The following is a 24,905-nucleotide window of genomic DNA, read 5'->3' as shown; positions in this document are numbered from 1 at the left end:
GAATTACAATAGAGCTCCCTAACCCAATGAAAGGGGTTTAGTGAGTCATAGCTCTGAATTCAATTACAAAACTAAAAGAAAATGATTTCCAGTTCTCTCCCCCTCAGGGGCTGGATTCCCCTTCAATCCCCCCGTGTCCTTCAAATGCAGGAACTAAGGCCTTTAAATAGGCTCCCTAAATTACAAAATGAAAATGAAATTCAAAGCAAATTACAATCAAATGAAAATAAACTATTCTAGATGATTCTTGTGGCCTTGATTTGGTGTTGTTGATGGGCCTTGCTTGCTTGAAGGGTAGAGTGACATAATTGATCCAAAAAGGATAATGATCCATTAAACTACACTCAAACGTTGCACCCCCCTTTCTTGAGTCGTCACTTTGTTCTCTTGTCAACCTTGCCAATTTGATGCCAAATATAGACTATTATACCTCGTTGGAAAGCTATGGATGTCAGCTTTCTAACGCAACTGGAAGCACCTCAATTGGATTTCTACAACTCAAGTTATACTCCATGGAAGGTGAAGAGGTCAGCTGGCCTGATTGCATGTTGGTACTATGCTCTTCTATGCACATTACGGGGCTGTTTTCTCCCTCAATTTTTAGTATCCACCATGCATGCCATATATGCTTGGAAAGCTCTAGATGTCTTCTTTCCAATGCATTTTGAATCACCTCATTTGGAGTTTTGTAGCTCAAGTTATTTATGTTTGAAGAAGGCATGGTCAAGCTGTTCCATATAACACGTTTAAGCTCCAGTTTAAGCTTAAACTGGAGCTTAAACGCTGGCACTCCCTGGAGGCACAAGCTCGAGCACGTTTAAGCTTCAGTTTAAGGTTAAACTGAAGCTTAAACGTGGAAATGGAAGAAGGCAACCCTGGAGTGTGGAATTGTCGAACACGTTTAAGCTTCAGTTTAAGGTTAAACTGGAGCTTAAACGTGGAAATGGCTCCCTGGTGCATTTTCCATTTCTGGCGTTTAACCTCCAGTTTAAGGTTAAACTGGAGGTTAAACGTGGAAATGCCCCTTGGTGCCTTTCTCACTTCTGGCGTTTAACCTCCAGTTTAAGGTTAAACTGGAGGTTAAACGTGGAAATGCTTCCTGATTGGAATTCTCATTCTGGCGTTTAACCTCCAGTTTAAGGTTAAACTGGAGGTTAAACTTCAATTCCAGCATTATATGGCTTGGTAGTTTAAGTTCCAGTTTAAGCTTAAACTGGAACTTAAACTCCACATGTGATATTCAAGCTTCCTTTATTGATTTTGTTGCTTCCTTGCCTAGCCTCTTCTTCCCTGAAATCATCCAAACAATTGCATCAAAGTCTTGCAAAATTTCATGAGAAATCTTTCATTCATAGCATTCAAGTAATATAACTAAAAACTCATGGAATTTGCATCAAAATCTTCATGTTGAATGATTTAAGACAAGCATGACTATTTGGCCCAAATGATTACTTAAGGCTCAAGAAAATGCATAAAACAACTAAAAATAAAAGAAAAAGGCTAGTGAAACTAGCCTAAGATGCCTTGGCATCAGTGGTTGTCAGGCACACGTTCATAGGTTGAGAATGGTGATGAGTGTCACGGATCATCACATTCATCATAATAAGGCGCAAATGAATATCTTAGATAGGAACAAACATGATTGAATAGAAAACAGAAATACTGGCATTAACTCATTGAGGCATGATGACAAGTCATCTTAGCCTAGTTTCACTAGTCGTTTTTACTTGTTTTCAATTGATTTATGCACTTTCTTGAGCCATAAGCAAGCCAATTGGGTAGATTTCCATGTTTCCTTTGATTTAATCAACCATGGATGAATTAATGCAATTTCATGAGATTTTATGCTATAATTGTCATATATTATGAAAGAATAACAAACTCATGATTTTGAGCAAAGCTTTGATGTGTTTGGTTGATTGATGATAGGTGAAAAGAGTTTTGAAGAAGGTTGAAGAAAGAAGGAATGGCTAGGAGCAAGAGAGAACAAAAAGTTTGAGCCAAAGTTTGCCTCAAACTTTAGCTCAAACTTTTGGGAGAAAAGCTTGAGCCAACGTTTGCCTCAAACTTTTTGGCAAACGTTGGCATCACAAAACCAACACCCTAGAGGAGAAAAGCTTGCGCCAACGTTTGCCTCAAACTTTTTGGCAAACGTTGGCGCCACACTTGCACACTCTGGAGGAGAAAAGTTTGCGCCAACGTTTGCCTCAAGCTTTTTGGCAAACGTTGGCGCCACACACATTTACAAGGGGGCCAACGTTTGAGCAAAAGTTTGACCTCAAACTTTGGCTCAAACGTTGGTAGCAGCAAGCTTAAGCCATCTGGTATAAAAAGTTTGAGTAAAAGTTTGCCTCAAACTTTTACTCAAACTTTTACTCAAACTTTTATGATTTCAACCCGGTTCACAATGGATCTTTTTCCAACTCCAAGAGCAATCAACCAAGGCCTTTATCAACCCAATTCCATCAAGAACAAAGGCCCAATTCAAGGCTTGAAGACCATTTGAAGAAAGTGTATAAATAGCTTAGGATTTAAGTTTTCAGGGAGAGTTTTTTTCCTTTTAGAGCTTTCCTTTTAGTTTTGCTGAGTAGTTTTTGGAGAGCTTTTGGGATTTTGAGCTGTTCTGAGTTTCTAAGTTTGGGGAAGGAGAATTGAATTCTCTTCCTCTTAGTTTTATTGTTTTCAATTTCAATTACACTTGTCTTGAGTCTTGGGTGTTGAGAATTGGGGAAATTCTGTCTCAATCTCACCTTGAGATCTCTTTTTGTTTCTTTTACTGCACCATTGGAGAATTGAGATTTACATTCAAGCTTTCTTCTATTTTGATCTTTAATTTCTTGCAATTGAATTCTACATTTGGATCTAGGAAGGCATTAAGATCTAGACTCGGTTATCTAGTCTCTTGGGTCCTGAGATCTGGAGTTTGCATTTTAAATTCTCTGTTTAAAGCTTTTCAAGTTCATTTACATTTCCATTTGAGATCCGGTTCAATTCAAGTCACTTTCTACTTGTCTGATTAATGCAATTTACTTTTCCTTGTTTAATTTCTGCAAATCCACTTCCCAATTCCCTTTACAATTCAAGCCATTTACATTTCTTGCACTTTAAGATTCTGCAATTTACATTTCTTGCGTTCTAAGTTTCTGCCATTTAATTTCTTGCTCTTTAAGATTCAGCACATTTACCTTCTCTGCTCTTTAATTTACTGCAATTGTCCCTCTTTCTTTTAAATTTCATGCAATTTAGCTTTTGTCGAATACAAACCACTCAAATCAACTCTTGATTCGCTTGAATAAATCAACCACTAAACTAAAATTGCTCAATCCTTCAATCCCTGTGGGATCGACCTCACTCCCGTGAGTTTTATTACTTGATGCGACCCGGTGCACTTGCCGGTTAGTTTTGTGTGTTTGGAATTCGTTTTCCGAAAATACACATCAAGGCACAGCAGAGCTCCTCACCCCCAACAATGGAGTTTAGAGACTCATGCCGTCAAAAGGTACAAAATTTAGATCTAAAATGTCATGAGATACAAAATAAATCTCTAAAAGTTGTTTAAATACTAAACTAGTAACCTAGGTTTACAGAAAATGAGTAAACTATGATAGATGGTGCAGAAATCCACTTCTGGGGCCCACTTGGTGTGTTCTGGGGCTGAGACTAAAGCTTCTCACGTGCATAAGGCTGTTTTGGGCGTTCAACGCCAGCTCTGGATCCAATTCTGGCATTGAACTCCAACTCCTAACTTGTTTCTGGCGCTGGACGCCAGACAGCAGCATGGAACTGGCGTTGAATGCCAGTTTACGTCTTCTATTCTTGAGCAAAGTATAAACTATTATATATTTCTGGAAAGCTCTGGATGTCTACTTTCCAACGCAATTGGAAGCGCGCCATTTGGAGTTCTGTAGCTCCAGAAAATCCATTTTGAGTGAAGGGAGGTCAGAATCCAACAGCATCAGCAGTCCTTTTTCAGCCTGAATCAGATTTTTGCTCAGCTCCCTCAATTTCAGCCAGAAAATACCTGAAATCACAGAAAAACATACAAACTCATAGTAAAGTCCAGAAATATGAATTTTGTCTAGAAACCATTAAAAATAAAGTAAAATTTAACTAAAACACACTAAAAACTATATGAAATTAACCCCAAAAAGCGTATAAAATATCCGCTCATCACTGGCCATTCGGCCATGCCTGGACCTTTCACTTATGTATTTTTAATGGTACAGTTTCTACACTCCATAGATTAAGGTGTGGAGCTCTACTGTTCCTCAAAGATTAATGCAAAGTACTACTGTTTTTCTATTCAATTCAACTTATTCCGCTTCTAAGATATTCATTCGCACTTCAACCTGAATGTGATGAACGTGAGAATCATCATCATTCCCCATGAACGCGTGCATGACAACCGCTTCTGTTCTACCTTTGATCGAATGATTATCTCTTGGATCTCTTAATCAGAATCTTCGTGGTGTAAGCTAGATTGATGGCGGCATTCATGAGAATCCGGAAAGTCTAAACCTTGTCTGTGGTATTCCGAGTAGGATTCTGGGATTGAATAACTGTGACGAGCTTCAAACTCGCGATTGCTGGGCGTAGTGACAGACGCAAAAGGAGGGTGAATCCTATTCCAACATGATCGGGAACCTCAGATGATTAGTCGTGCTGTGACAGAGCATTTGGACCATTTTCACAAGAGGAGGGGAAGTAACCATTGACAACGGTGATGCCCTTGCATAAAGCCAGCCATGGAAAGGAGTAGGACTGATTGGATGAAGACAGCAGGAAAGCAGAGGTTCAGAGGAACGAAAGCATCTCTATACGCTTATCTGAAATTCTCACCAATGACTTACATAAGTGTTTCTATCCCTATTTTCTGTTTAATTAGTATTATTTATGAAAACTCCATAACTTATTTTATATCCGCCTGACTGAGATTTACAAGGTGACCATAGCTTGCTTCAAGCCGACAATCTCCGTGGGATCGACCCTTACTCACGTAAGGTTTATTACTTGGACGATCTAGTGCACTTGCTGGTTAGTTGTATCGAAGTTGTGACAAATTATGAATTGAGATTAGAGCACCAAGTTTTTGGAGCCATTACCAGAGATCACAATTTCGTGCACCAACCAGCAAGTGCACTGGGTCGTCCAAGTAATACCTTACGTGAGTAAGGGTCGATCCCACGGAGATTGTCGGCTTGAAGCAAGCTATAGTTATCTTGTAACTCTTAGTCAGGATATCAATAATAATTCTCAGTTTTAATTGGAATGAGTAAAAGAACATGGATTAAATGATACTTGTTATGAAGTAATAGAGAACAGGTTGAGGTTTTGGAGATGCTTTATCTTCTGAATCTCTGCTTTCCTACTGTCTTCTTCTTCACACATGCAAGGCTCCTTCCATGTCAAGCTGTATGTTGGTGGATCACCGTTGTCAATGGCTACCATCCGTCCTCTCAGTGAAAATGGTCCAGCTATGGGTTTCGTAGGGCTAATCATCTGTCGGTTCTCACTAGTGTTGGAATAAGATCCATTGATCTTTTTGCACACTGTCACTGCGCCCAACATTTGTGAGTTTGAAGCTCGTCACAGTCATCCCTTACGGATCCTACTCAAAATACCACAGACAAGGTTTAGACTTTCCGGATCTCAAGGATGCTGCCAATTGATTCTAACTTATACCATGAAGACTCTGATCTCACGGATTTGAATGCTCTGTTGTCAGGAGAGGCAATCAAACTCGTAAACTAGGAACCAAAGAGATACACACTCAATCTAAGGTAGAACAGAAGTGGTTGTCAGGCACGCGTTCATAGGTTGAGAATGGTGATGAGTGTCACGGATCATCACATTCATCATGTTGAAGTGCGAGTGAATATCTTAGAATAGAAACAAGCGTGATTGAATGGAAAACAGTAGTAATTGCATTAATCCATCGAAACACAGTAGAGCTCCTCACCCCCAACCATGGAGTTTAGAGACTCATGCCGTAGAAGATACAAAATTCAGATGTAAAAATGTCATGATGTGTAAAATGAATCTCTAAAAGTAGTTTTTATACTCAACTAGTAACCTAGGTTTACAGACAATGAGTAAGCTAAGATAGATAGTGCAGAAATCTACTTCCAGAGCCCACTTAGTGTGTGTTTGAGCTGAGCACTGAAGCTTTCACATGCATAGGCTATTCCTGGCGTTGAACTCCAGCTTTTGTGCCAGTTTGGGCGTTTAACTCCAACTTTTATGCCAGTTATGGAGTTTAACGCCAGAAAAGGGTAAGCAGCTGGCGTTTAAATGCCAGTTTACGCTACCAAATCTCAAGCCAAGTATGAACTATTATATATTGCTGGAAAGCTCAATATGTCTACTTTCCAACGCAATTGAGAGCGCCTCAATTGGACTTTTGTAGCTTCAAAAAATCTATTTTGAGTGCAGGGAGGTCAACATCCAACAACATCTGCAATCCTTTCTCAGCCTCTGAATCAGATTTTTGCTCAGGTCCCTCAATTTTAGCCATAAAATACCTGAAATTATAGAAAAACACACAAACTCATAGTAAAGTCCAGAAATGTGATTTTTGCATAAAAACTAATAAAAATATAATAAAAAGTAACTAAAATATACTAAAAACTACATGAAAATATCACCAAAAAATGTATAAAATATCCGCTCATCACAACACCAAACTTAAACTGTTGCTTGTCCTCAAAAAACTAGACAAATAAAATAGGATAAGAAGAGGATCAAGTTGCAATAGAATCCCAGTGTTTTAAGTGAAGCTCAAATTCTAATCAGATGAGTGGGGCTAGTAGCTTTTTGCTTCTGAACAGTTTTGGCATCTCACTTTATCTTTTGAAGTTCAGAATGATTGTCATCTATAGGAACTCAAAATTTAGATAGTGTTATTGATTCTCCTAGTTTAGTGTGTTGATTCTTGAACACAGCTACTTTATGAGTCTTGGCTGTGACCCTAAGCATCTTGTTTTCCAGTAATACTACAGGATACATAAATGCCATAGACACATAACTGGGTGAACCTTTTCAGATTGTGACTCAGCTTTGCTAAAGTCCCCAGTTAGAGGTGTCCAGAGTTCTTAAGCACACTCATTTGCTTTGGATTACGACTTTAACCACTCAGTCTCAAGCTTTTCACTTGGACCTGCATGCCACAAGCACATGGTTAGGGACAGCTTGATTCAGCCGCTTAGGCCAGGATTTTATGCCTTTAGGCCCTCCTATCCATTAATGCTCAAAGCCTTGGATCCTTTTTACCCTTGCCTTTTGGTTTAAAGGGCTATTGGCTTTTTCTGCTGGCTTTTTCTTTTTCTTTTTTTTATATATAATTTTTTTTCGCAAGCTTTGTTCTTCACTGCTTTTTCTTGCTTCAAGAATCAATTTAATGATTTTTCAGATTATCAATAACATTTCTCTTTTTTTCATCATTCTTTCAAGAGCCAACAATTTTAACATCCATAAATTTCACTATAAAAAATATCCACTATTCAAGCATTCATTCAGAAAACAAAATGTATTGCCACCACAAATAAATAAATTTGAATTCTTCTCTTAAAAACTCGAAATAATTGCAGCTTTACTCAAAGAATCTACTATTTTATTCATGTTTAATGATGAAGAGAAAAATAGATTATAGCTTACTTGGAGATAAAAATAAAATTAAAATTAAAGACCCTAATTACTAATATTCATATAATTCTTAAGATAGGTTTCTAATAATAAAAGTTATCACAGAGTTAAGATTAGGACTCAACAACCTTTATTCTGGGAGATGGATGCTCCTTCAATCTGTGGGGTGTCTGGTCCCTTAAGGGAGAGCCTCTAGCACTTCAGCTCCTATAGCTCACGCCCTTGCTTTTCTTGCTCCTTAAGCAGTTTGTAGAGCATGCTATTTTGATTTTGCTATTCTTCCTTAAGTTGATCCATAGCTTCTTGTAGCTTGGTGACAGATGCTTCTAGGCAGGTCCAATAGTCAATCTGAGGGATTTCTGGGAGGAACTCCTGCGCCCTCCTTTTGATGGAGTTATCTTGCACTTGTTGTCCTTCCATTGACCTCTTGGTGATTGGGTGCTCGATTGGTCTACTCCCATTTTCACCCCAGCATCTTTACATAGCTGAGAGATTAAGCTTGGGTAAGCCAATTTGGCTTCAGTGGAGTTCTTATTCGCAATTGTGTAAATCTCACAAGAAACCAAATGATGAATCTCCACTTCGTTTCCCAGCATACTACAATGGATCATCACTGCTCTTTTGACAGTGACCTCAGAGCGGTTGCTAGTGGGTAGTATAGAATGCCCAATGAAGTCCAGCCAGCCCCTAGCGACTGGTTTGAGATCTCCTCTCTTGAGTTGGTTTGGGACACCTTTTGAGTTGGTTATCCACTTGGCTCCAGGGAGGCATATGTCCTCTAGAACTTGGTCCAACTGTTTATCTATTCTCACCATTCTCCTATTAAAGGATTCTGAATCATCTTGCAGTTGAGGCAGCTTGAAGACCTCTCTTATTTTGTCAAGGTGGAAGTAAATAATCCTTCCTCTGACCATAGTTCGAAAGGTATGGAAGGTAGTTCCAGTCATTATCTGCATATCTGTCAGCCACAGATTTGAGTAAAATTCTTGAACCATGTTTCTTCTCACCTTTGTCTCAGGATTAGCTAGAATTTCCCAACCTCTGTTTCGAATCTGCTCTTGGATCTCTGGATATTCGTCTTCTTTCAATCGAATTTAACTTCCGGGATTACTGACCTTAGACCCATTATTTTGTGGTAATGGTCTGCATGTTCTTTGGTTAAGAACCTCTCTTGATTCCAAAGTGGCTTTGGAGTATTCTCTTTCTTGCCTCTTGAAGTGGTTTGTTTTCCCTTAGAAGCCATGATCATAGTGAGTCTTAGCTTGGTGATCACGAAAAAATATACCAAACTTAGAGGTTTGCTTGTCCTCAAGAAAAAAAAAGGAAAGGAGAGGAATATGAGGAGAGTTAAATTCGAGTTGTGGAGGAGAGGGGGGTGGCCGAACGTGTATTTAAAAGTGGAGGGGTGGGTTTTCGAAAATTTTGAAAAAGATATGATAGAAAGATATGATTGGTAAAAAAATGAATCATGATAAGAAAAAGATGAGATTTTGAAATTTAAAAGATATAAAAAAGATATAAAGAATTTAAATCTGAAAATTTGTTGAAGCATCTAGGAATTAAAAAAGATATGATGAGTTGGAAAAGATTTGGAAAGGAATTGAAAAGATAAATAAGTTTTTGAAAAAGATTTGGAAAGGATTTAAAAGAAAATTGAAAAGGGATATAGAGGATTATTAAATTTTTGAAAATTGAATGTGAGTGATGAAAATTTGTAACATGTTTATGTAGAAAATTATGAATTAAAACATGAAAGTTTGAAAAAAAATTGAAGTGGAAACAAAATCTCTTCCCCCTGCCTTTTCTGGCGTTAAACGCCCAGAATGGTATCCATTCTAGAGTTTAACGCCCATGTGTTGGCCATTGTGGGCGTTTAACGCCCAGCCAGGTACCCTAGCTGGCGTTAAACGCCAGAAATCTTTTATCACTGGGTGTTTTTCTAAATGCCCAGGATGCTGCAACTCTGGCGTTAAACGCCCAGAATGGTGCCCATTCTGGCGTTTAACGCTCAAAATATCCCTTACTGGCGTTTTGGTGCCAGTGAGCTCCTTTTCTCTGCTTTATGCTCTGAATCCTTCTGTAACTCTGTAAACTCCTGCAATTGATAATTAACCTTGAAGATAATTTATATCAAACTCCTATAATTATTATTTAAATAATAAGAACCTTTGCTAATGACTGGGTTGCCTCCCAGCAAACGCTTCTTTATTGTCTTTAGCTAGACTTTTACTGAGCTTTAGTCTAGTCTCAGTTTTGAGCATTCTTGCTCAACATGGCTTTCAAGATAATGCTTTACTTTCTGTCCATTAACAATGAACTTTTTGTCAGAGTCAGCATCCTGAAGCTCTACATATCCATATGGTGACACACTTGTAATCACATATCGTCCCCCTCCACCGGGATTTTAATTTCCCAGGGAATAATCTAAGCCTAGAGTTAAACAGCAAAACCTTCTGTCCTGGCTCAAAGACTCTGGATGACAATTTCTTGTCATGCCACCTTTTTGCTTTCTCCTTGTAAATTTTTGCATTTTTGAAAGCATTAAGTCTGAATTCCTCTAGCTCATTCAACTGGAGCAATCTTTTCTCTCCAGCTAACTTGGCATCAAGGTTTAGGAATCTGGTTGCCCAGTAGGCCTTGTGTTCCAGTTCCACTAGCAAGTGACAGGCTTTTCCATACACAAGCTGGTATGGAGAGGTCCCTATAGGAGTTTTGAATGCAGTTCTGTATGCCCATAGAGCATCATCCAGACTCCTTGCCCAATTCTTTCTACGGGTACTTGCAGTCCATTCCAGGATTCATTTTAGTTCTCTATTTGAGACTTCAGCCTGCCTATTTGTCTATGGATGATATGGAGTTGCCACTTTATGGTTAATTCCATATCGGATCAAAGCAGAGTCAAGCTATTTATTACAGAAATGAGTCCCTCCATCACTGATTAGTATTCTAGGGACACCAAATCTGCTGAAGATATGCTTCTAGAGGAACTTCAGCACTGTCTTAGTATCATTAGTAGGTGTGGCAATTGCCTCTACCCATTTAGATACATAGTCTACTACCACCAGAATGTAAGTGTTTGAGTATAATAGTGGGAAAACCCCCATGAAGTCAATACCCCATACATCAAACAACTCAATCTCTAAGATCCCTTGCTAAGGCATGGCGTAACCATGAGGCGGATTACCAGCTCTCTGGCAACTGTCATAGTTACGTACAAACTCTCAGGAGTCTCTATAGAGGGTAGGCCAGTAGAAGCCACATTGGAGAACTTTTTGTGGCTGTTCGTTCACCTCCGAAATGTCCTCCATATTGTGATCCATGGCAATGCCATAGGATCTTCTATGCCTTTTCTCTAGGCACGCATCTGCGGATCATTCCGTATGCACATCTCTTAAAGAGATATGGTTCATCCCACAAGTAGTACTTTGCATCAGAAATAATTTTTTCATTTGCTGTCTACTGTACTCTTTGGGTATGAATCTCACAGCTTTATAGTTTGCAATGTCTGCAAACTATGGTATTTCCTGAATGGCAAAGAGTTGTTCATTTGCAAAGGTCTCAGATATCTCAGTAGGAAGGAGGGACACCACTGCTACTGGTTCTATCCGGGACAGGTGATCAGCTACCTGGTTTTCTGTCCCTTTCTGTCTCTTATTTTTATATGAAACTCTTGCAGAAGCAACACCATCTTATGAGCCTAGGTTTTGAATCCTGCTTCGTGAGTAGATATTTGAGAGCAGCATGGTCGGTGTACACAATCACTTTTGATCCTACTAAATATGATCTAAACTTGTCAATGGCATAAACCACTGTACGCAGCTCTTTTTCTGTGGTTGTGTAATTCTTCTGTGCGTCATTTAGAACGCGGCTGGCATAGTAAATGATGTGCAGAAGCTTGTTATGCCTTTGTCCAATACTGCACCAATAGCATGGTCACTGGCATCACACATTAATTCGAATGGTAATGTCCAGTCTGGTGCAGAAATGACAGGTGCTGTGACCAACTTAGCCTTCAGAGTCTCAAAGGCCTGCAAACACTCTGTATTAAAGACAAATGGTGTATCAGTAGCTAGCAGATTACTCAGAGGTTTTGCGATTCTTGAAAAATCCTTTATAAACCTCCTGTAGAATCCTGCATGTCCCAAAAAGCTTATGATTGCTTTAACATTAGTGGGTGGTGGTAATTTTTCAATTACCTCTACCTTAGCTTGATCCACCTCTATTCCTTTGTTCGAAATTTTATGCCCAAGGAAAATTCCTTCAGTCACCATAAAGTGACATTTTTCCCAGTTTAAAACCAAGTTAGTCTCTTGGCACCTTTTCAGAACAAGTGTTAGATGATCAAGACAGGAGCTGAATGAGTCTCCAAATATTGAGAAGTCATCCATGAAGACTTCCAGAAATTTTTCCACCATATTAGAGAAAATAGAGAGCATGCATCTCTAAAAGGTTGCAGGTGCCTTGCACAGACCAAAAGGCATCCTTCTGTAGGCAAATACTCCAGATGGACATGTGAATGTTGTTTTCTCTTGATCCTGAGGATCTACTGCAATTTGGTTATAACCTGAATAGCCATCCAAAAAGCAGTAATAGTCATGACCTGCCAGTCTTTCTAGCATCTAGTCTATGAATGGTAAAGGAAAATGATCTTTTCTGGTGGCTATATTGAGCCTTCTGTAGTCAATACACATACGCCACCCTGTAACTGTTCTTGTAGGAACCAGTTCATTCTTTTCATTGTGAACCACTGTCATGCCTCCCTTTTTGGGTATAACTTGGACATGGCTTACCCAGGGGCTATCAGAAATAGGATAAATAATCCCAGCCTCTAGTAATTTAGTGACCTCTTTCTGTACCACCTCCTTCATGGCTGGATTCAGCCGCCTTTGTGGTTGGACCACTGGCTTAGCATCATCCTCTAATAGGATCTTGTGCATGCATCTGGCTGGGCTAATTCCCTTAAAGTCACTTATGGACCACCCAAGAGCTCTGTTGTGTGTCCTTAGCACCTGAAGTAGTGCTTTCTCTTCCTGTGGCTCTAAGGCAGAGCTTATGATCACAGGAAAAGTGCCATCCTCTCCCAGAAATGCATATTTTAGGGATGGTGGAAGTGATTTGAGCTCGGGTTTAGGAGGCTTATCCTCTTCCTAAAGAGTTTTCAGAGGCTTTTCTGTTTCCTCTGATTCCTCCAGATCAGGCTGAACATCTTTAAAGATGTCCTCTAGCTCTGATTCGAGACTCTCAGTCATATTGATCTCTTCCACCACGGAGTCAATAATATCAACGCTCATGCAGTCATTTGATGTGTCTAGATGCTACATAGCTTTGACAGCATTTAACTTGAACTCATCCTCATTGACTCTCAGGGTCACTTCCCCTTTTTGGACATCAATAAGAGTTCGTCTAGTTGCTAGGAAGGGTCTTCCTAGAATGAGAGTTGCACTCTTGTGCTCCTCTATTTCCAGCACTACAAAGTCAGTGGAAAAGGCAAATGGCCCAACCTTGACAATCATGTCCTCAATTATGCCTGATGGATATTTAATGAAGCCATAAGCAAGTTGAAGACATATCCGGGTTGGTTTGACCTCTTTAGTCAAGCCAAGCTTTCTGATAGTGGATGTAGGGATTAGGTTGATACTTGTCCCAAGGTCACATAGAGCTGTCTTGGTACAAGTACCCTCTAATGTGCATGGTATCATAAAGCTTCCGGGATCCTTAAGCTTCTCTGGTAAAATTGTTAGAATGGCTGCACTGCATTCTTCAGTGAGAAAAACTTTTTTATTTTCTCTCCAATCCTTCTTATGACTTAAGTTATCTTTCATGAACTTAGCATAAGAGGGTATTTGCTCAAGTGCCTCTGCAAACAAAATCTTTATTTGAAGAGTCCTGAGATAGTCTGCAAAGTGGGCAAATTGTTTATCCTATTCCGCTTGGCAGAGTTTCTGAGGATAAGGCATCTTGGCTTTATATTCTTTAACCTTAGTTGCTGCAGGTTTATTTCCTACAGAGGCAGGTTGAGAAGCCTTCTTGAGGGAGTTATTATTAGCACTTGCAGGTGTCTGATCCCTTATTGGCCTTTGAACGCCAGGATAGGGGGATGGATGGGCATTTAATGCCAGATTTCTACCCTTTTCTGGCATTTGAACATCAGAACTGGACATAGGTTGGGCGTTTAACGCCAGATTCCCACTTTTTTCTGGCGTTTGAATGCCAGAACTGGACATGGATTGGGCGTTTAACGCCAGATTCCTACCCTTTTCTGGTGTTTGAACGCCAGAATTATTCCTCTCTGGCCTCTTACTGTCCTCAAAGGAATTTTGGGCAGTGGTCTGCTCATCCTCTGTCAGTTGTTCCTTTCTTAGCTTTCTGCTGCTTTGAGTTGAGACATTCAATGTCTTTCCGCTCCTTAATTGAACAGCTTGGCATTCTTCTGTTATCTGTTTAGATAGCTGCTGTCTTGTCTGATCTAATTGTGCTTCCATATTTTGATTAGCAATTTTAGTGTCTTGGAGCAACTCCTTGAATTCTGCAAACTATTTTGTTATAATAAGCAATTGCTGATTGAGTTCAGCAAGTTGTTCTTAAGGACTAAGTTCAGTGGATACTGCTTTAGCCTCTTCTTTCATGGAGGACTCACTGCTTAAGTACAGATGCTGATTTCTAGCAACTGTATCAATGAGCTCTTGAGCCTCTTCAATTGTCTTTCTCATGTGTATAGATCCACCAGCTGAGTGATCTAGAGATATTTGAGCTTTTTCTATAAGCCCATAGTAAAAGATGTCTAACTGCACCCACTCTGAAAATATTTCAGAGGGGCATTTCCTTAGCATCCCCCTGTACCTCTCCCAGGCATTGTAGAGAGATTCATTATCCTCTTGTTTAAAGTCTTGGATGTCCAGCCTTAGCTGTGTCATGCTTTTTGGAGGGAAATACTTATTCAAGAATTTGTCTGATAACTGTTTCCAAGTTCTTATACTTGCTGTGGGTTGGTTATTTAACCACCTCTTAGCTTGATCTTTTACAGCAAATGGAAACAGTAATAATCTGTAGACATCCTGATCCACTTCTTTATCACGTACTGTGTCATCAATTTGTAAGAACTGTGCCAGAAACTCAGTAGGTTCTTCCTGTGGAAGATCGGAATACTGGCAATTTTACTGCACCATGATAATGAGCTGAGGATTTAGCTCAAAACTGCTTGCTTTGATGGGAGGTATACAGATGCTACTCCCATATTCAGCCGTAATAGGGTTAGCATATGACCCAGAGTCCTTCTGGACTGTTCATTTCCACTTAGGTCCATGATGGAGAAAAGAGAATTTATGTGAATTGAAAATAAAATATATTTTTATTTTTATTTTATTTATGTAAAAACAAACCGAATAAACAAAAAAAAGAAATAAGATAAAATAAAATAATTAGAAATTAAAGTATAAATTTTGAAAACTAAAAGAAAAAGGAAAAATAAATTTGAAAACTAAAATAATTACTTAATTAAGACGAATTGAAAAAACTTTGGATATAATTTTTGAAAGGGATTTTGAATTTTGAAATTTCAAAACTAAGATAAGATAGAATAAGAATTTTCTAAAATAAAAATCTGAATTTTTAAATGAAATTTTCGAAAATTTAATTAAATAAATATGAAAGATATTTTTGAATTTAATGAGGAAAGGGAAAAACAATAATATGACACCAAACTTAGAATTTTTAGATAAAAACAAAGAAAACAAACAGGAAAACTTTGAATATCAAGATGAACACTGAGAGCAGCTTTTGAAAAATTTTTAAGAAAACAGAAACACAAAGGACACCAAACTTAAAAATTTTTATACTCTGAGCACTAATAATTCGAAAAAAAATGGAAGAAAAATAAATTATGCAATTGACACCAAACTTAAAATATAAAACTAAACTCAAACAGAAGACTAAATTATGAAGTAATTGGTTTTGAAAATTTTCGACAATAATTTAGAAAAATACAATAAGGATTTTAAATTTTTAACCAAAAACAATAATAGAAAACTCGAAACCAAAAAAAAAATTTTTTCCTAATCTAAGCAACAAAATAAACCGTCAGTTGTCCAAACTCGAACAATCCCCGGCAACGGCGCTAAAAACTTGGTGCACGAAATCACAATCACACTTTTGCAATTCCGCACAACTAACCAGCAAGTGCACTAGGTCGTCCAAGTAATACCTTACGTGAGTAAGGGTCAATCCTACGGAGATTGTCGGCTTGAAGCAAGCTATGGTTATCTTGTAACTCTTAGTCAGGATATCAATAATAATTCTCAATTTTAATTGGAATAAGTAAAAGAACATGGATTAAATGATACTTGTTAGGCGGTAATGGAAAACAGCTTGAGGTTTTGGAGATGCTCTGTCTTCTGAATCTCTGCTTTCCTACTGTCTTCTTCTTCACGCACGCAAGGCTCCTTCCATGGCAAGCTGTATGTTGGTGGATCATCATTGTCAATGGCTACCATCCGTCCTCTCAGTGAAAATGGTCGAGCTACGGGTTTCGTAGGGCTAATCATATGTCGGTTCTCACTAGTGTTGGAATAAGATCCATTGATCCTTTTGCACACTGTCACTGTGCCCAACATTTGTGAGTTTGAAGCTCGTCACAGTCATCCTTTCCCGGATCCAAATCGGAATACCACAGACACGGTTTAGAATTTTCGGATCTCAAGGATGCTGCCAATTGATTCTAGCTTATACCATGAAGACTCTGATCTCACAGATTTGAATGCTCTGTTGTCAAGAGAGGCAATCAAACTCGTTAACCAGGAACCAAAGAGATACACACTCAATCTAAGGTAGAACGGAAGTGGTTGTCAGGCACGCGTTCATAGGTTGAGAATGGTGATGAGTGTCACGGATCATCACATTCATCATGTTGAAGTGCGAGTGAATATCTTAGAATAGAAAAAAGCGTGATTGAATGGAAAACAGTAGTAATTGCATTAATCCATCAAAACACAGCAGAGCTCCTCACCTCCAACCATGGAGTTTAGAGACTCATGCCGTAGAAGATACAAAATTCAGATGTAAAAATGTCATGATGTGTAAAATGAATCTCTAAAAGTAGTTTTTATACTCAACTAGTAATGCACGAAATTGTGATCTCCAGGCTCGAACAAATCCTGGTAATGGCTCCAAAGCTTGGTGCTCTGATCTTAATTCATAATTGTCACAACTTCGATACAACTAACCAGCAAGTGCACTGGGTCGTCCAAGTAATACCTTACGTGAGTAAGGGTCGAATCCCACGGAGATTGTTGGTATGAAGCAAGCTATGGTCACCTTGCAAATCTCAGTCAGGCAGATATAAAGTGATAATGGTGTTTTCGAATATTATATAATAAGATAGGGATAGAGGTACTTATGTAAATCATTGGTAGAAATTTCAGATAAGCGAATGGAGATGCTTTTCGTTCCTCTGAACCTCTGCTTTCCTGCTATCTTCATCCAATCAGTCTTACTCCTTTCCATGGCTGGCTGTATGCAAGGGCATCACCGTTGTCAGTGGCTACATCCCCTCCTCTCAGTGAATAATATGCTCACGCACCCTGTCACGGCACGGCTATTCATCTGTCGGTTCTCGATCATGCTGGAATAGGATTCACCCTCCTTTTGCGTCTGTCACTAACGCCCAGCACTCGCGAGTTTGAAGCTCGTCACAGTCATTCAATCATTGAATCCTACTCAGAATACCACAGACAAGGTTTAGACCTTCCGGATTCTCTTGAATGCCGCCATCATTCTAGCTTACGCCACGAAGATTCTGGTTAGGAGATCTAAGAGATACTCATTCTAGCTTATTTCATGTAGAACAGAAGTGTTTGTCAGGCACGCGTTCATAAGGGAGAAGGATGATGAGCGTCACACATAATCATCACCTTCATCACGTTCTTGGGTGCGAATGGATATCTTAAAAGCGAAATAAGAAGAATTGAATAGAAAACAGTAGTACTTTCCATTAATCTTTGAGGAACAGTAGAGCTCCACACCTTAATCTATGGAGTGTAGAAACTCTACCGTTAAAAATACATAAGTGAAGGTCCAGGCATGGCCGAGATGGCCAGCCCCCTAAAACGTGATCAAAGGATCATAAGGTAATCCAAAGATGCCTCATACAATAGTAAGAGGTCCTATTTATAATAAACTAGTCACTAGGGTTTACATGAGTAAGTAATTGATGCATAAATCCACTTCCGGGGCCCACTTGGTGTGTGTTTGGGCTGAGCTTAAGTGTAGCACGTGCAGAGGCCATTTGTGGAGTTGAACGCCAGTTTCTGTGCCAGTTTGGGCGTTCAACTCTGGTTTTGGATCCTTTTCTGGCGCTGGACGCCAGATTTGGGCAGAAGGCTGGCGTTGAACGCCAGTTTACGTCGTCAATTCTTGGCCAAAGTATGGACTATTATATATTGCTGGAAAGCCCTGGATGTCTACTTTCCAACGCAATTAGAAGCGCGCCATTTCGAGTTCTGTAGCTCCAGAAAATCCACTTTGAGTGCAGGGAGGTCAGAATCCAGCAGCATCAGCAGTCCTTTTTCAACCTCTGAATCTGATTTTTGCTCAAGTCCCTCAATTTCAGCCAGAAAATACCTGAAATCACAGAAAAACACACAAACTCATAGTAAAGTCCAGAAATGTGAATTTATCATAAAAACTAATGAAAACATCCCTAAAAGTAGCTAGATTCTACTAAAAACATACTAAAAGCAATGCCAAAAAGCGTATAAATTATCCGCTCATCACAACACCAAACTTAAATTGTTGCTTGTCCCCAAGCAACTCAAAATAAAATAGGATAAAAAGAAGAGAATATACTATAAATTCCAAACTATCAATGAAACATAGTTTCAATCATATGGGCGGGACTTATAGCTTTTTGCCTCTTGAATAGTTTTGGCATCTCACTTTATCCATTGAAGTTTAGAATGATTGGCATCTATAGGAACTTCAGATTTCGAATAGTGTTATTGACTCTCCTAGTTCAGTATGATGATTCTTGAACACAGCTTCTTTATGAGTCTTGGCCGTGGCCCTAAGCACTTTGTTTTCCAGTATTACCACCGGATACATAAATGCCACAGACACATAATTGGGTGAACCTTTTCAGATTGTGACTCAGCTTTGCTAAAGTCCCCAACTAGAGGTGTCCAGGGTTCTTAAGCACACTCTTTTTTTTTTTGCTTTGGACCTTGACTTTAACCGCTCAGTCTCAAGTTTTCACTTGACACCTACACGCCACAAGCACATGGTTAGGGACAGCTTGGTTTAGCCGCTTAGACCAGGATTTTATTCCTTTAGGCCCTCTTATCCACTGATGCTCAAAGCCTTGGGATCCTTTTTATTTGCCCTTGCCTTTTGGTTTTAAGGGTTATTGGCTTTTTCTGCTTGCTTTTTCTTTTTCTTTCTATTTTTTTTCTATTTTTTTTTTCGCCCTTCTTTTTTTTTTTTTTTCTGCAAGCTTTGTTCTTTGCTGCTTTTTCTTGCTTCAAGAATCATTTTTATGATTTTTCAGATTATCAAATAACATGTCTTCTAGTCATCATTCTTTCAAGAGCCAACATATTTAACATTCTTAAACAACAACTTCAAAAGACATATGCACTGTTCAAGCATACATTCAGAAAACAAGAAGCATTGTCACCACATCAATATAATTAGGCTAAGTTCAAGGATAAATTCGAAACTCATGTACTTCTTGTTCTTTTGAATTAAAACATTTTTCATTTAAGAGAGGTGATGGATTCATAGGACATTCATATCTTTAAGACAAAGTTACTAACTACTAATGATCATGTAATGAAGACACAAACACAGATAAGCACATAACAGAAGAAATAAGAACAAGGAATGAATCCACCTTAGTGATGGTGGCGTTTCCTTCTTGAGGAACCAATGATGTCCTTGAGCTCTTCTATGTCTCTTCCTTGTCTTTGTTGCTCCTCCTTCATTGCTTTTAGATCTTCTCTGATTTCATGAAGGATGATGGAGTGCTCTTGATGTTCCACCCTTAGTTGCTTCCAATAATTGTGTGGAAGGAAATGTATCCCCTGAGGTATCTCAGGGATCTCTTGATTTGCAGTCAAATGTTCTACCACTGAGCTATAGACCCTTGATGGATGCTTTTGTCTTTCCTTTCCTCTTTCTAGAGGCCTCTCTGGCCTTAGGTGCCATCAATGGTTATGGAAAAAACAAAAAAGCTATGCTTTTTACCACACCAAACTTAGAATGTTGCTCGCCCTCGAGCAAAAGAAGAAAGAATAGAAGAATAAGAAGAAGATATGGAGGAGATGGAGGGAGATGTGTATTCGGCCATATGGGTGGGATTGGGTGGGAAAGAGATGTTGAATTTTGAAGGAAAGTGGGTGTTTGGATGTGAGTGGTAAAGAGTTAATAGGGAAGAGTGTTTATTGGGCAGAGAGGATGATTGAGAAGAGAGAAGAGAGTGAGTGGAGGTAGGTGGGGATCCTGTGGGGTCCACAGATCCTGAGGTGATCTTGTGAGGTCCACAGATCTTGAGGTGTCAAGGCATTTACATCCCTGCACCAATTTAGGCATGCAAAATGCCCTTGCACACAACTCTGGGCGTTTAGCGCCAGGTTGGTGCCCATTTTGGGCGTTCAACGCCCCTTTGCTGCTATTTCTGGCGTTGAACGCCAGAACCATGCTTGTTCTGGGCGTTCAGCGCCAGGATGCTCCCATTCTGGGCATTCAGCGCCAGAACTATGCTCTGTTCTGGCGTTTGAACGCCAGACAGATGCTCCTCCAGGGTGTGATTTTTCTTCTGCTGTTTTTGATTCTGTTTTTTGAATTTTTTGTTTATTTTGTGACTCCACATGATCATGAACCTAAGAAAACATGAAAAACAATAAAAATAAGAATTAGATAAACATTGGGTTGCCTCCCAACAAGCGCTTCTTTAATGTCAATAGCTTGACAGTGGGCTCTCATGGAGCCTCACAGATGTGCAGAGCTTTGTTGAGACTCTCCAACACCAAACTTAGAGTTTGGATATGGGAGTTCAACACCAAACTTAGAGTTTGGTTGTGGCCTCCCAACACCAAACTTAGAGTTTGACTGTGGGGGCTCTGGTTGACTCTGCTTTGAGAGAAGCTTTTCATGCTTCCTCTCCATGGTTGCAGAGGGAGATCCTTGAGTTTTGAATACAAGGGAGTTCTCATTCCATTGAAGGACTATTTCACCTCTGTCAACATCAATCACAGCTCTTGCTGTGGCCAGGAAAGGTCTTCCTAGGATGATGGATTCATCCTCTTCCTTTCCAGTATCCAGGACTATGAAATCAGTAGGTATGTAAAGGCCCTCAACCTTTACTAATACATCCTCTACTTGTCCATAAGCCTGTTTTCTAGAGTTGTCTGCCATCTCTAATGAGATTTTAGCAGCTTGCACCCCATAGATTCCCAGTTTCTCTATTACAGAGAGGGGCATGAGGTTTATCCCTGAACCAAGGTCACACAGAGCCTTAAAGATCATGGTGCCTGTGGTACAAGGGATTATGAACTTTCCAGGATCCTGTCTCTTCTGAGGCAATGTCAGTTGATCCAGATCACTTAGTTCATTGATGAACAAGGGAGGTTCAACTTCCCAAGTATCAATGCCAAATAGCTTGGCATTCAGCTTCATGATTGCACCAAGAAACTTGGCAGTTTGCTCTTCAGTGACATCCTCATTCTCTTCAGAAGAGGAATACTCATCAGAGCTCATGAAGGGCATAAGGAGGTTCAATGGAATCTCTATGGTCTCTAGATGAGCCTCAGAGTCCTTTGGTTCCTCAGAGGGAAGCTCCTTATTGATCACTGGACGTCCCAGGAGGTCTTCCTCCTTGGGATTCACGTCCTCTCCTCTCCTCATAGGTTCGGCCATGGCGCTTATGTCAATGGCCTTGCACTCTCCTTTTGGATTCTCTTCTGTATTGCTTGGGAGAGTACTAGGAGGGATTTCAGTGATCCTTTTACTCAGCTGGCCCACTTGTGCTTCCAGATTTCTAATGGAAGACCTTGTTTCATTCATGAAACTTACAGTGGCCTTAGATAGATCAGAGACTAGATTTGCTAAATTAGAAGCATTTTGTTCAGAGTTCTCTGTCTGTTGCTGAGTGGATGATGGAAAAGGCTTGCTATTGCTAAACCTGTTTCTTCCACCATTATTAAAGCCTTGTTGGGGCTTTTGATCCTTCCATGAGAAATTTGGATGATTTCTCCATGTTGAGTTATAGGTGTTTCCATAAGGTTCACCTAAGTAATTTACCTCTGCTATTGCAAGGTTCTCAGGATCATAGGCTTCTTCTCCAGAAGATGCCTCTTGAGTACTGTTGGATGCAGCTTGCATTCCATGCAGACTCTGAGAAATCATATTGACTTGCTGAGTCAATATTTTATTCTGAGCCAATATGGCATTCAGAGTATCAACCTCAAGAACTCCCTTCTTCATAGGCGTCCCATTACTCACAGGATTCCTTTCAGAAGTGTACATGAACTGGTTATTAGCAACCATGTCAATGAGTTCTTGAGCTTCTGCAGGCGTTTTCTTTAGGTGAATGGATCCACCTGCAGAAGTGTCCAGTGACATCTTTGATAGCTCAGATAAACCATCATAGAATATATCCAGGATGGTCCATTCTGAAAGCATGTCGGAAGGACACTTTTTGGTCAACTGTTTGTATCTTTCCCAAGCTTCATAGAGGGATTCACCTTCTTTCTGTCTGAAGGTTTGAACATCAGCTCTAAGCTTGCTCAGCTTTTGAGGAGGAAAGTACTTGGCTAAGAAAGCCGTGACCAGCTTATCCCAAGAGTTCAGGCTGTCTTTAGGTTGAGAATCCAACCATAATCTAGCTCTGTCTCTTACAGCAAAAGGGAAAAGCATGAGCCTGTAGACTTCAGGATCTACTCCATTAGTCTTAACAGTATCACATATCTGCAAGAATTCAGTTAAGAACTGAAAAGGATCTTCAGATGGAAGTCCATGAAACTTGCAGTTCTGCTGCATCAGAGAAACTAATTGAGGTTTTAGCTCAAAATTGTTTGCTCCAATGGCAGGAATGGAGATGCTTCTTCCATGTAAATTGGAATTAGGTGCAGTGAAGTCACCAAGCATCCTCCTTTCATTATTATTATTTTTGGCTGCCATCTCCTCTTCCTGTTCGAAAATTTCTGAAAGGTTTTCTCTGGATTGTTGTATTTTAGCTTCTCTTAATTTTCTCTTCAGAGTCCTTTCAGGTTCTGGATCTGCTTCCACAAGAATGTTCTTATCCTTGCTCCTGCTCATATGACAAAGAAGAAGGCACAGAAAAATAATAATAATAATAATGGAAATCCTTTATACTACAGTATAGGGATCCCTTTGTAAGTAGAAGAAGAGGGGGAGATAAAGGATGTGATGTAAAGGAAAAAAAAAAAAAACACAACTGTACCAATGGAAGAGATGTGAGATGAGATGTTAGGATATGAATGAATAAATAGAATGAGATGGGGGAGGGATAATTTTCGAAAATTATTTTGAAAAAGAGTTAGTGATTTTTGAAAATAGTTTTTGAAAAAGGTTAGTATTTTTTTCGAAATTTAAGTTTTAAAAATTAAAATAATTAATAAAAAAAAAGAAATTTTGAAAAAGGGGAGAGATATTTTCGAAAATGAGAGAGAGAGAGTTAGTTAGGTAGTTTTGAAGAAGTTAAGAAACAAACAAAAAGTTAGTTAGTTGGTTGAAACAAATTTTGAAAAGATAAGAAGTTAGGAAGTTAGAAAAGATATTTTGAAAAGATATTTTTGAAAAAGATAAGATAAGAAGATATTTTTGAAAAGATATGATTGAAATTAGTTTTGAAAAAGATTTGATTTTTAAAATCTCAATTAATGACTTGATTCATAAGAAATCACAAGATATGATTCTAGAACTTAAAGTTTGAATCTTTCTTAACAAGCAAGTAACAAACTTCAAATTTTTGAATCAAAACATTAATTGTTTATGTTATTTTCGAAAATTTGATTAAAAAATAAGAAAAAGATTTTTGAAAAATATTTTTAAAATTTTCGAAAATAATTAAGAATTTTGAAAAAGATTTGATTTTTGAAAAAGATTTTGAAAAAGATAAGATTTTCAAATTGAAAATTTGATTTGACTCATGAGAAACAATTTGATTTTTAAAAATTTTTGAAAAAGTCAACTCAATTTTCGAATTTTGATGAGAGAAAAAGGGAAAGATATTTTTTTTTTATTTTTGACTTTTTATAAAAACATGAAAATTATGCAATGCATGAAATTTTTAGATCAAAACAATGAATGCATGCAAGAATGCTATGAATGTCAAGATGAACACCAAGAACACTATGAAGATCATGATGAACATCAAGAACATATTTTTGAAAAATTTTTAATGCAAAGAAAACATGCAAGACACCAAACTTAGAATTCTTTAATGCTTAGACACTAAGAATTCAAGAATGCATATGATAAACATGAAAAGACAAAAAACAAAAAATCATCAAGATCAAACAAGAAGACTTACCAAGAACAACTTGAAGATCATGAAGAACACTATGAATGCATGATATTTTCGAAAAATGCAAGATGCATATGCAAGTGACACCAAACTTATAATGTGACTCAAGACTCAAACAAGAAACAGAAAATATTTTTGATTTTTATGATTTTCTAAATTTTTTTTTTTTTTGGATTTTTTCGAAAATTATATGAAAAAGAAAAATAAGGATTCCAAAATTTTTAATATGAATTCCAGGAATCTTGCCATGTTAGTCTAAAGCTTCAGTCCAGGAATTAGACATGGCTCACTAGCCAGCCAAGCTTTCAAAGAAAGCTCCAGTCCAAAACACTAGACATGGCCAATGGCCAGCCAAGCTTCAGCAGATATGGATACTTTTCATGTATAGAATAACTAAGTGTGTGAGAATCTCTTCATTTGTGATGGTAAGTTGAAACCCCAGTCCAAAAATTAGACATGGCTTACAGCCAGCCAGGATTCAACAAATCATCATGAAACACTAGAATTCATTCTTAAAAATTCTGAAGAAAAATATATTTTTGAAAACATTTTTTTTTTCGAAAACAGATGAGAGATTTTTGAAAATATTTTTGAAAAATTTTTGAAAATAAAATAAAAAGAAAATTACCTAATCTGAGCAACAAGATGAGCCGTCATTTGTCCAAACTCAAACAATCCCCGGCAACGGCGCCAAAAACTTGGTGCACGAAATTGTGATCTCCAGGCT

At 38.6% G+C, this 24,905-nt stretch overlaps 1 non-coding gene across 1 annotated transcript; it reads left to right on the top strand.

The window, feature by feature from the left end:
• Positions 1 to 22,305: 22,305 nt before the first annotated feature.
• On the top strand, positions 22,306 to 22,413 carry LOC148574535 (small nucleolar RNA R71). The gene has a single exon (XR_015905862.1). It is a non-coding gene; the product is annotated as a small nucleolar RNA R71 (small nucleolar RNA).
• Positions 22,414 to 24,905: the final 2,492 nt, after the last annotated feature.

Source organism: Arachis ipaensis, chromosome B2 (assembly GCF_059453495.1).
Source record: "Arachis ipaensis isolate K30076 ecotype BB chromosome B2, ASM5945349v1, whole genome shotgun sequence".
NCBI lineage: Eukaryota > Viridiplantae > Streptophyta > Magnoliopsida > Fabales > Fabaceae > Arachis > Arachis ipaensis.
This window is presented reverse-complemented; position numbering and strand designations above follow the sequence as displayed.